This window comes from Periplaneta americana, chromosome 8, assembly GCF_040183065.1.
Source record: "Periplaneta americana isolate PAMFEO1 chromosome 8, P.americana_PAMFEO1_priV1, whole genome shotgun sequence".
Lineage (NCBI taxonomy): Eukaryota > Metazoa > Arthropoda > Insecta > Blattodea > Blattidae > Periplaneta > Periplaneta americana.
This window is the reverse complement of record NC_091124.1, coordinates 93,080,538-93,093,231: the sequence shown is the minus strand read 5'-3', so window position 1 is coordinate 93,093,231 and position 12,694 is coordinate 93,080,538. Positions and strand designations below refer to the sequence as shown.

The window sequence follows — 12,694 nt, the reverse complement described above, 5'->3', positions numbered from 1 at the left end:
ATCGGTTGCCGTCCTCGGTCCGTGATCTTCATGACCTTGATTGTAAGAGGGCCTGAGTTGGTCTAAGGCCGGTGTCCATGCCTGACTAAGCTGACTACATTCCACGGAGGCCGGCTTCGGGAGGCCGTCTGTAGAGTGATCTGAATAACCCGAAACGGGATGATGATGGGGGAGGAAAGGAACTGGCGCAGATGAGTGGGGTTCCAATCGCCTGATAAAGTTACCTGACATTTATCCATAGGAGTGAGGGAAAAACCCCGAAAGAACCTCACCAAGGCAACTCGTCCTGACCGGGAATCGAACCCGGGACCTCTGGGTTCGGAGTTAGACTTGTTAATCCCTCAGCCACAACGGTGGACAGCTCTGACCTTAAGTCATATATTTAATTTAATTTATTTTATTACAACCATTCAACAATACAATTACAATAGGTTAGGTCAAAAATAAAAAATACACAATAAAAATACATAAAAGCATATTATACAATGTAAAATAGAATCAATATTTGCAATATGCTGCGTTACAGATGAAATCAAAATCATTTTACAAATACTCTTGCACATTATAAAAATTGTTGTATAACGATAGTGTTTTAACATTATGTTCAAAGCTCTTAAAATCGTGTATTCTCTTAATATTGGGTTATTTTATGACGCTGTATCAATATCTCAGGTTATTTAGTATCTGAATGAAATGAAGGTGATAATGCCGGTGAAATGAGTCCGAGGTCCAGCACCGAAAGTTACCCAGCATTTGCTCGTATTGGGTTGAAGGAAAACCCCGGAAAAACCTCAACAAGGTAACTTTCTGAACCAGGAAATAGTAATTATAATATAATGTGTGTTTATTTCAAAACTTCTCACATTGAATAATTTTATATGTGCAGCGGACACGATGTGGAGGAAAAATATATCGACTTAGTTTTCGAGGGGAAAGTTCAAAACCACTGCTAATTGAATTTTCTGTTCTATCCCTTCACCCTCAACCGCCCCCACTTTTGCATTTTAAATTGCACACCCTCTCGTCATCCGTTTTCTAAGTTAGGTCCATTTAATTAATTAAACTTTAGTTCATATAAAACAGTATTATGAAGATACTATGCTATTACTGCGTGTACTAGAGAACGAATCTGCTGTTTGCCAGGTATGACTGGAGTTCCTGCTGTCGTGGATTTGTCCGGCGGGTGTTTTCTTTTATATTTATTTTTACACGCCTTAACATCTTACATTATATTGCGTGTGTGGGATCTTTGAGTATTTATCTGTAGACCTGAACTGTTGTGATTCTGTTTCTATTGTTATTTGTTATAAATGGCTGGTATTAATTTTAATCCCTGTCGTCGTATTATTCTTATTCATTAAATTAGCTGTATCTCAGAAACGGGTTGGCGAAATTATTATTTTTAGAAAGCATGATGGAAATATTCAGATTGTCAATTAATATAGATAAACACAATATAATATTTGTTACTCAGTCAAATGACAAATCAATATAAAATAATGACTTATATTATATGGTCATTAAGCTTTATATACATGAATTACAAATTGCAAACGTTTTCGCCCATTCAGGCATCTTCAGGCACAATTATACAATATCCCAATATCAAACTGTATAGCCATTACATTGGTGGTAGATAAACTGTTTAAGATTAATGATGTACAAAACATCTCCATAATTAAAATGTAATATTATAGGTCATAAAATTAAAAAATAATGTTAAAAACCACGTAGTGTTGTAATTAAACTTCATAATATTCTGTGGAACTCTTGTTCAGTAGAGTCCAATGAGTGATGAATTATGTCTGAAATATATCAATAATAAGAAATAGAAATAGGAATTATCAAATGTAAAAGTGTAATCGGATTGGATAATTGAAAGTACTCACGTCGTTTGAACGTGGCAACTGTATAGATCACTATAAAACATCCTATGTTTGAAGTAGTTATTTGTAATGAAATTATTATAATTTTTTTTTAAGTCAGATAGACTATGTCTGAAGATAGAGGTGCAATTTGAAATTAAAAAGTGTGGATGTTTGAAAGTGAACGGGTGCAACAGAAAATTCAATCAGCAGTAGTTTTGAACTTCCCTCTCTAAAAATAAATGGACGTGCTTTTCCTCAGTATCGTGTATCTAGGGTGACCAGATTTACATCGATAAAAAAAAGAGGATACAAAGCTTCAAAAAGGAGGACAAAAAAAAAGAGGACAGAAATATGTACTTAAATCTAGACTTAGGCCTATATTATACTATAAATTACGTCAATATCTATTTTATTATAAAATATTTACAGTATAGATTTAGGCTTATATCATACTTAAAGGTATGTTAATACCATAAAATAATTATGATAAAACTTAATAATAGTGATTTTACGGGTAAGTACATATGAAAATCAAGGGAACTATAATTACTAAAGAGGACAGATAATATCTATTTATATTTAGGCTCAGGTCTATATTATACTTAAAATTATGTATGTGATAAAAGTTAATAATATGAAATGGTTTTACAATTAACTACATATTAAAGCCAAGGGAACTATAATTGTTATCAAAATACATAAAAAGGCCGCACAAAGTGTGAATTTAATATTATTTTGTAAGCAAAAAATTTATGATCGTTGGCAAAGAATATATTCCGTCGATGCTGCTGCCACCTACAGGCAAATTACTTGAAAAAGGCGTCAAATCAGATAATTTCAAAACATCAGGCATACAATTTATGAACAGGAGGACATTTCTTGATTTTTTAAAAAATCCGCCCGGACCCCGGACAAAGGCCTAAAAAGAAGGACATGACCGGATAAAAGAGGACGTCCGGTCACCCTGCATGTATCTGAATATCTAAAATTATTCAAGTTGGAAAGTTTTGAAATGAACACACGGTTTATGCATTTAAAGAGTTCCTGTTGCTTAGTCAGCTGTCCAAAGACAGATCTAAATCTTATATGACACCAAAAAGGCATCATTCATAAGGCAACTAAGCCAGGAGATAATGAGATATGATGGCCAGTTCCTTTCCCCCTCCATTACATACATCGCCGACTAGCTACATATTACACTAATCAGACTTCTGATGTATACAAACAATTATTGTTCTTCCTCTCATACACATCATCAGGTAAGATGTCCTGCCTGATAATAGATATACATATCAGCGAGAACCTCAATCAGAGGTGTATTTAAAGATAATTCTAAAATAAAATAATAGCTATTTTGCTGTACAAGTATGGTAAGTTCGTTATTGCAGAATCGAGGAAGAGTTTGAAAAAGCGAGACGAAGTTGAGCTTTTCTATTTCCGAGATTCTGTTAATGCACAATGTACTACAGGTATGTGTTTTGCTTACTGTTTTTGGACGATCGTCATTTAAATTAATTAAAATGATAAAATTAATTAATGCTATATCCTCCTGAGTCCTGAGAATATAGTAAAGTATACCTTACTTCATACATGATTGATTATTATGATTAAAGCCTGGAATTTTAGGTGCTAAAAGTTAAGAATGACACTGAGCGTAGATGAATAGAAGTGGTGCCCGTGAGGAGAGTTTTAAGCATAGTTCACAAGATTCCGATATGTAATAATAGATAAGAGTCAGAAGGACTGAGCAATGGATCTTGTAAACTGTATGCTAATTTGTAAGTGAGATTAAGAGGATTAAAGACCTTTAACGACACCAAAGGGAAAATACTGAATGACAAGAATGGCATTTCAAAGAAGTGGAGTTATGGCAATGATCTTGTAAATCGTACGCTAGTTTGTAAGTGGTGGTTAAGAGGATTAGAGACCTTTAGCGGTACCGAAGGGAAAATACTGAGTGACATCTCAAAGAAGTGGTGGTATGGCTTTTATATTTATAAACTGTAACGAGGAACAATATTAACTTTTAGCACCTAAAATTCCGGGCTCTAATTATGATGTAAGATGTATGTGCAGAGACCCGAAGTATAATGTAATATACCTGAATTTGTGCCCTAACTGTAACCTGCAGAATTTTTTCAGCATTTTTCCTCATGCCAGTGCCTTTTTTAAGTGTAGAATTATATTGAACTTTAAAAATCTCAGACTCAGGAGGATAAGAATATTTGCATATAGTTGGGAGGAAACTTTGTAGCATCTCTTGTTTCAATATAAATCATTTATTCAGGCGGTTAAATTTGGATGCTGGAAAGTAGTATATATTTGAATGAATAGTTTCGTAATAATTTTGTAATATCAGAACTATTGGTTCACTTCCCAAAGGGTGCAGAGACTGAAGAGGCAATCGACTTAATTTTCTACATGAAGGTTCCTTTCGTATCATTTTACTTATCGCACAGTCCAAAAGTAAAGTTAGTATATGCACCATTTGTGGTTGGTTACACATAGTTCTCCTGTTATTCTGTCTGCACCATCTCGTTTTCTCCTTGCCATGTTACAAAAACCTAAAGTCTGAATCTGTTGCAAAGTGAAGCAATGACTATTAGCGTGCTCGTGATTAAAATGTCCGCTTCGTTTCAGTTTGCATTTCGTCTCCCCTGCCCGCAGAATAATGACATTGGACGTGACGTCATTACGCTACGTGTTTAGACTCCCATCATGAGACATGCAAAGTGATTAAATAATATCTCATGTCCATTGCAGCGCGACGGTAATAAATTAAATTTATAATTTAAAATTAGCATTTTGTTTTGTTTACAATTAGACGGGACAAAATAAACAAGGAATGCAGAGAGACGTCGACTGCAAACTACGCTGAACTGAGATAATTACGTGTCTGTTTTCTCCGAATTCTGATCAAGCATCAGACCGCATGTGAAGTATTGGCTATCTGTACTCTTGGCCACAATAGGTAATTAATGGCTAATTTTAATTTCTAATATTGTAGATGTAAATATGAGCTGGGAGATGTCTTACCTCAGAAGTCGTTAAGGGGTTAGGTACAGCTTACAGCAGTAAAATTTGTGGAAATATTCAACATTTTTTTTTACCTCCATTACTGTATCTTGTACAATAATTAAAATTGGTATGTGTAAAACACTGTCCTTCTGCTACATGAAAAAAATATTTTTACGATTAAATAAAATTATTTATATTTTTTTCAAAATTCAAAATGGTGGCAGTTCACTGTGCAGTGATGAAGCGTTTCCCTCCTAACTCACAAACTTGTTAACTTTTTCATGTTTTCTCTCTTTTATTTTATTGCTGAAACTCATATTTACAATATCATGCTCTTTCAACTACATTCCTTAATATTTTTTTTTATTTTGTGTTAGAAGAAAGTACTAATATTTGACTATTTTTAAATGGATTTATTTTTTATCAGACAATCTATCAAAGGTAGAGAATTGAGCTTGCATCATATTGTAGATATGGCATGCATAAATACACAAAAATATTTCATCACAGAATATTGGATAGTTTTAAAGTTATGTGAGAAAAGCTTCATCACTGCACAGAGAACTGAATTTTGAAAACAAAAATGTTTTTTTAATCGTAAAACTATTTTTTTTCATGTAGCAGAAGGACAGTGGTTCACACATACTAATATTCATTATTGTACAAGATACAGTAATAGAGGGAAAAAAAGTTGAATATTTTCAAAATTTTACTGCTTAAGTCCAAAGTCTCCATTTTGAGATATGATGTGATGACTGTTCCACTTTGCACACATTTGTATGACTTACTTGCTTTGAATATCGAAATACGAGTATATGCGCAAGTATCAATCCCTGCAATTCGGGAGTACTAATGGAAGTGGGGAGGCCATGTTGCACGACTTAGAGACGAAAGATGGACGCAGAAAGTCACACTATGGGATCCCCGCATTGGCAAGAGATCACCCGGAAGACCAAGACGAAGATGGGCCGACCTCTTCAGTAAACGAGTAGGAAGCCATTGGTCAAGCAGAGCAAGACATAGGGAAGACTGGAGAAACATAAGAGGACAAGTGAACAGCGACTAAAACCAGTGCGACAGAAACAAGCGAACAATACCAAAGTGTGCAGAATGTGAACCAAGTGAACAATTCTACTCTTACGCGGAGTAGCTCACCGCGTGAGACAAATAGAGCTCTCCCTCTATAGGAGGAGGCCTTTGCCCTTAACGGGACATTTTTTTTAGGCTAATCATTTCATTTCATTTCACTAACATCAAAATAAGCATAAAATACTATATAGAGTGGAAGTGAAATAATCCTGCAAATTGAAAGGGGCGATAGGGAACACTTAAATTAATAGAAAACCTATATTACGTTTTGTGATTAAATACACGGTTAATTAGAAAATTAAGTTGGAATTTTCACCAGTCTGGCAACATCGCCGCTAACACAGTCCTTTTTCTTCTCGTGATTCAGATGTAAGAGGTCAACGAAGTCAGGTCTGTCTCCATACTTAGCGTCTCAGTCTCTGGTTACAACGTTGCAATCTGGTCGCATCATTCAGTGGCTTGAAATTTGTGATTTTTAAATTAAATTTACACGAAAACCGTCCACGCTATTGAAATATCCCATAGGAATAAATGATTCTTTGTTAGATTTTCTATCGATATGGACAAAATTCACGATCCTATTCGCAATAGTTACTGAATAAAGGACGATAAACGTTTGGGAAAAAAAAAAAACTTTTTTTCCGAGAAAACTATAAACTTTCCACCAATATGATATTACACTTTTTGTTACATATAACATGAGCTATTCGCTCTGAAAATCTGCAGGATTATTTCACTTCCATTCTGTATGCTATGTACCAACCATAACCTGATAATGTTTTTGCGCTTACTTCTCTTTGCCTTCTGACGCAAGATGTATGGGTGTTTGCACAATGTCATAGATCCAGAGACGCATAATTTTTCGGAGCTACAAGTACACATCGGCTCCAATATCAAAAAAGGAATAAAAAGGAGATCCGTTATCTTTGTTCTGGCAATAAAGTATTATTATTATTATTATTATTATTATTATTATTATTATTATTATTATTATTATTATTATCAAGATCTCATCTACAGGATTTGACTAGCAAAATTTCACCCCTTCTTCTATGATGGAGCCCTTATGTAACTCCGAAACGTTGAGATTTCCTACATCTACAACATGGTTCAAATACCCGAAAATCTCGCATCCCGCTGAATACTATAGAAGTCTGAAATTACAATCTCAATATAAACTAGATAGCGTAAATTGGATTTTCACGTAAAACTAAGTTACTTTCCTCACTAGGTATGGGGGGTTAACTTGGAAATTGACCGCCACATAAAAATGAAACCCACTCACTTCTTCTCTTCTTATTCTCCTTGTTTTCACTGGTCCCTTCATTTTCTTCTATATTTCGTATTCTTTTTCTCTTTCCCTAGTTTTCCTAGTTCTCCTCTTGTTCTACTTATCTTCCCCTTGTTCTCCTTGTAATCCCCTCGTTCTCTTTGTATTCCTCTTTTTCTCCTTGTCTTTCTCTTGTGACTGATATTGTCCTACATATTTATACCTGATTCTATCTAATTTAGAACTTTATACCAATATAAGCCAGGAAGATTCTTGTTCTTACCCTCCTCATTTAGAAATGAGTGTATTGGTGATATCACTGACTTATAGGTATCTCTTTAGACAAAAGTGATCAGTACTCCATTATCGTATATACAGATATGTGTTTATATTCATTCTACTTAGTAATATAATGTATTTCACTAATGACAATTAAAACTTGTTAAATTAACAGCCTTTGCACTTCAGCGTATTAACATATTAAACTTAATATGATATTTTATCTTACTGATTATTTTGGGCCTGATTTTTTGCCATCTTAAAACTTCTAGTGAAAAACGCACAAAACCTCACTATTCGTTTGATAATAGCGACAAATCACGCCGAAACAATCACCAGGTACAGTACCACATTAAGTTTCATAAGTTAATAAAATTAAATGTAAAAGATTTTAATTTAACAAGTTTTCATTATCATTAGTGACAGACAAATGTTAAAAATGTGTGAATTAGGAATGAATAATGGATTTACTGATGTGAGGGCGTAAGCCGTGAGAAATGTAGTCGGTGCTTCATTGCAAGCCATTCTGAATTTACTGAGATATTTTTTCGCTACTCCAGGATATCGATGGCTGAGAACCAGACTGTTCTAAGTCGAACTTTTTATAAGAAAGAAATCTGTGTTTCATTGTGTTCCATAATTTCAAGGGAAAAATTGTTCCGGGGCCGGGTATCGATCCCGGGACCTCTGGTTGAACGTACCAGCGGTCTCCCAACTGAGCTACCCGGGAACTTCACCCGACACCGTCTCAACCTTTCCCTTTATATCCACACAACTCGCGTGGGCTGACGAAACGCCAGAGACCCACATCGAGTGCACAAAAACTCTGTGTGACTTGGAATTGTGGTTTTCTGTTAACGTGCACAGTGACGTATATATTATGCAAATCTAGTCTTTCAGGTGAAGCTTCCTGTAAAGCAGATTTGAATAATTTTAAGGGAAAAATTGTTCCGGGGCCGGGTATCGATCCCGGGACCTCTGGTTGAACGTACCAGCGCTCTGAAAGACTAGATGTGCATAATATATACGTCACTGTGCACGTTAACAGAAAACCACAATTCCCAGTCACACAGAGTTTGTGTGCACTCGATGTGGGTCTCTGGCGTTTCGTCAGCCCACGCGAGTTGTGTGGATATAAAGGGAAAGGTTGAGACGGTGTCGGGTGAAGTTCCCGGGTAGCTCAGTTGGGAGAGCGCTGGTACGTTCAACCATAGGTCCCGGGATCGATACCCGGCCCCGGAACAATTTTTCCCTTGAAATTATTCAAATCTGCTTTACAGGAAGCTTCACCTGAAAGACTAGATTTGCATTGTGTTCCAGTTCTTGTCTGCATATATGAATCGAACAAAATGGTAAATATTCCTCTCCATAAGGTTGCTATGAAGCTATTCCAAATTGTTTCATGAAGCTTTGAATGTCAGGAGCTTAAAATAGCTCTCCTGGAAAAAAAAAAAGTAAATGGATTTGTTGGAACAGTCTGGTTCTGGGCCATCGATATATAAGGAGATCGGTAAAGATCTTTCTCTGGTCAAGTAGTGAAGAAGAGAAAAAGTGTCTCAATATCGTCTTTTCCAACAAGTTCCACAAGCAAATCTAACTTTCAATTTTGAACCTGGCTTTAGAGCACGGAATTTAGATACTAGCCGTTCAACTAATTGTGCGTCTTAAATTTTGTATTTAAGCATAGGAACTGTAACAGTTCATTTTGGACAGTAGTATGAAGATCACACAATGTGGACAGGAGTATATTGGGAACACTGAGGTAGAAATGTCTTTGAGTGACAGGAGGTGTATGATTAACGTAATCCTTTCGTAATGTCCGACGATTTCACGAGTAGTGGACACCGCGGATCTGATAGATTTAGTGGCATTCAAGTAGCAAGCAAGAAGACCATTGGCGGTATTTTGTTGATTCGGATAGCAGCTGAAGTCTTGACATTTCCGGTATTTTGAATAATAACGTTGACACGCCAGATGTTCAGCTATAAATTTAAGAAGTGATTATGTAAAAAATCTCCGCATTTTAGGAAGTTAGTTCTCTCGCCCGGCGATGATTATAATGAATTACGATCAAATATTTATTTTCCCATACTTACAAAACACATTGTTATTTTATAGGTTCATATAGGAAACTGTCAGCTCTAACTTTGTATTTAAACTCGATTATTAACCACCAGCATAGCTCAGTCGGCTGAGGCGCTTGCCTGCAGATCCGGAGTTGTGCTCAGGCGCGGGCTTGATTCCCGTTTGGGCTGATAACCGAGCTTGAGTTTATTCCGAGGTTATCCCCAACTATAAGGCAAATGTCAGATAATCTATGTCAAATCCTCAGCCTCATCTTGGTATCACCAATCACATCGATGCTAAATAACCGGTTAGTTTATACAGCTTCGTTGATAACCAACTAAACAACGCAATTATTTTAAAATTTTATTTCATTCTTACGTTATTTTAGATTAATTTTCTAAAATCACTACCTTAAAAGTAGAATGAAATATTTCGAAAGAAACATTTCTAAAAAAAATGAAATTCCAAATCTTTACTTTGTTACTTCCATTACTTTTATCCTGGAGCCCTTTTCTAGTTTGGGAATAATTTCTTGTAAGCATACGTGATGGAAAAGATTTTAAAGTATTTAATTAGTTAATTAGTATATTTATTTTACTCCTTCGTGGAAAAGGTTTCAGTAACCGTCTGTTCAGGCTGCTTGGGATACTCCCATTTTAGAAGTTTTCTTGTCGCATTATGGTTACAGCGCTCAAGGAAGTGGTCATGGGAGAAATGTTTGTCCTTGGTTAAATACAAAGAAAAGTAGAGATAAATGGGAAGATATAGACGGAGAACTAATCTTCATACACGTCACGTCTTGCTAGCGTTAATATACCCTCGCTCTATGCGACCGTGTCGGTTTCCAACATTCCCATAGTCTTCTTGGAACACAAGAATAAAACGAACAAGTATAGGGTATGACATTCAACAAAATTGTCGAAACAAAACAGACAATTTTTTAAAAACAAAAAAGAGTTCTGGAAAACTTTACAACAGAGTAACTGTTCATTTCTGGCAACATCTGTACCTCGTTAACGGAACAGCTAGGACAATCGGCTTTCACAGACGAATTGAGTTCAAATCTCAAAGAGCCAAGAGGAATAATTTATGGTGGACAAAGATGGTGTTGGAGAAATTTTACTCGAGTTACTTTCAGTTTTCCTGTATAATCTTTCGATTATCTCTTTCCACCATTATTATTAAATGAAAATAAGACGGAAAATTCGTGTTGCAGTTGTAATGTGTCCACGGATCTGTTGATCGACGAGAGACAATTACTCACTCATGAGAGATGCTGATGGACTTTGTACATTTGGTCTAAGAATGTCAAATAGGGTAAAGGTTGGTAATATATAAATATTTATTATTTATTTTATTTATTTATTTATTTATTTATTTATTTATTTATTTATTTATTTATTTATTTATTTATTTATTTATTTATTTATTTATTTATTTATTTATTTATTTATTTATTTATTTATTTATTTATTTATTTATTTATTTATTTATTTATTTATTTATTTATTTATTTATTTATTTATTTATTTATTTATTTATTTATTTATTTATTTATTTATTTATTTATTTATTTATTTATTTATTTAACCTGGTGGAGATACGGTCATCAGGCCTTATCTTCCCCTCTACCAGGGGATACTAATGATATTATGATAGCACTTTTTGAGAAGTTTTTACAATTTTATTGAGCGAGAGGAGGGCTGGTTTTGTGCAGAAATTTGTCCACGAATATTCCCTTAATAGGTTGACGCAAAAAACGATCTTCCTCTCGCTCAGTAAAATTGTAAAAAAAATCTCAAAAAGAACTATCATAATATTATTAGTATCACAATATTACCAACCTTTACCCTACACACGCAAAATAATAACCTAAATCAGTGAGATATATTTCTCTTGAAAATAATAACTGCTTTTTAGTTGTCATTAAATATCTGATAAATAGACCTATTACTGATTGGTGGATAAATAATAATGTGCTACACTCGATCAAGTAGTTAACAATGTTACTTGTTACTTTTTGTTTGATTTGAAATTATATTATGCACTTTCTTAATAGGTCCGTCACTCTGGTTCAAATGGTAGCATTGTAGGCTACAAATTCAGCGGACCCAAGTTGGTTCCGAGCAGGAAAGTGCATGTGAGGAGCTTACTTTCAAAACTATTTTTGTCCATTCCCATAACATTGCGAGAAATCACGATAAATGTTTTTTGGTCTAAAATTTTTTACCAGCTAGACAAGATACATGATGAAACCAAAGGGCTTAGGTGCATTTAGAATCAAATGATTCCAAAGCTGAAACTACTATTTTTTTTTCGCAATTTTGCTGTGGACAAGAGTCAGTTTGATTCCAATAGTCACTTTTAACGCAATATTTTAGTAGTTTAGAAGCGTTCTGAAGCCAAATCATGAGAATTGCATGTAGAGTTATGTATGTATACTAGGTGTTCATTTCAAACTGTGTCATGCCGTCACTGCTGATGAGTCAGCGATTTGAAGCGAGTTTCAGCTTTTGTGTCAGAGAAGTTGCCTATTAATCAAGGCGTTCAATCTGAACTTGAGAACGTGTACGGTATAACTTGAACGTCGTAGCAACAGATGGCGGTCTGTACGGTCTGTGTGCTACCATAACCTCTTTCGAACAGTGTTTTGCGCGGGCAAGTCGTACGCAGGGTATTTGTTATCATCGGTTGCGTACGGCAACATTCCACAACACAAATCAAATGCTCCGTGTCCATGTTGATCGTCGAAATTAATGTCAACAAATACGTAAGTAATCGTCTTAACCCTCTCCACATATCCCGACAGTAAGAAAAAAACTCACCACAGTACATGTTTCGAAACAGTTCACATTCCTGCCACTACGGGCGTTACCGTACGTATCGGTAAGTACTCTTCTGAATGAACGCCGTACTTGCTAGGCAATTTCTCTGAAACATAAGTAATACACCTCTGTGGAAGTGTAGGAAGATTGAATTCTCTAGACTCATCGACTAGCCACATGACGGCATACAGCGAGCCATGACACACTTTGAACTGAACACCCAGTATTTGAAGAATGCAGGAAGCTTATTTTCGTTATCAGGTGGACAAGATACCTTT

At 35.2% G+C, this 12,694-nt stretch overlaps 1 long non-coding RNA gene across 1 annotated transcript in view; it reads right to left on the bottom strand.

Annotated features, from left to right (window-relative positions):
* LOC138704890 (uncharacterized) overlaps positions 1 to 12,694 on the bottom strand; it is a 680,302-nt gene that overhangs the window by 419,549 nt on the left and 248,059 nt on the right. The window lies entirely within an intron of this gene.